Genomic DNA, 1051 nt, shown 5'->3' with positions numbered 1-1051 from the left:
TAAAGCGCCAGGTACAGATGGATTTACAGCAGTTTATTATAAGACACTAATGGAAGAAATGATAGAACCTTTACAGGAACTGTTTAACAGTATATTGCTGGGCAAGGAGGTACCTTCTACTTGGAGGACTGCTTTTATAGCTTTAATACCAAAGGAGGGTCAGGATTTGACGCAACCTTAGAATTACAGACCTATATCTTTATTGAATATAGATTACAAGATTTTTTCTAAAGTATTGGCAAATAGATTAATGCAAGTGTTGTGCCAAATGATTCATAGTGATCAATCTGGATTTATAACTGGAAGATACATGAAGTATAATGTAAGACAGATTACCAACTTATTGGAATATTTGGATAGGAATAATCAAATTCCGGCTGCTTTTATATTTTTAGATGCTGAAAAAGCATTTGATCAATTAGATCGGGGTTTTTTGTTTCAGGTTATAGATAGAATGAATTTTGGGGAAAATTTTTTTTCTGCTCTTAAGGCCATTTATCAACAGCAGTCAGCACAGATTATAGTTAATAGGGGGGTAACGGAAGCATTTAAAATTGAAAAAGGAACTAGACAAGGATGTCCTTTATCCCCATTGTTATTTGTGTTAACAATGGAGATTTTGTTAATTAAAATTCGTGAATCCTCTGTAATAACAGGAATTAAGGTTAATAAGATTGATTATAGATTAAGAGCTTTTGCAGACGACCTAGTGTTAACACTAACTCAGCCGACAGATTCGGTAACTGAGGTGGTTGAAATTATTGCACAATATGGGAAAGTTTCTGGTTTTAAGGTAAATTCTAATAAGACTAAGATATTATCGAAAAATATGTTTAAGGAGGATAAAGATATGTTAGTTACACTTACAGGTTTTGAAATGGTTAAAAAGGTAAAATATTTGGGGGTTTATATTACAGCCTCTAACACAAAATTGTATAAGAATAATTATGAAGCTTTATGGGCTAAGGTACAAAAGGATTTAAATGATTGGAAAAAATTGCAATTATCTCTGTTGGGAAGAATTTCAGCTGTAAAAATGAATGTTCTTCCT

The sequence above is a fragment of the Protobothrops mucrosquamatus genome, unplaced genomic scaffold (assembly GCF_001527695.2).
Source record: "Protobothrops mucrosquamatus isolate PMUCROS unplaced genomic scaffold, P.Mucros_1.0 scaffold_78, whole genome shotgun sequence".
NCBI lineage: Eukaryota > Metazoa > Chordata > Lepidosauria > Squamata > Viperidae > Protobothrops > Protobothrops mucrosquamatus.
The sequence above is the reverse complement of the archived record's forward strand: the minus strand, read 5'-3'. Positions refer to the sequence as shown.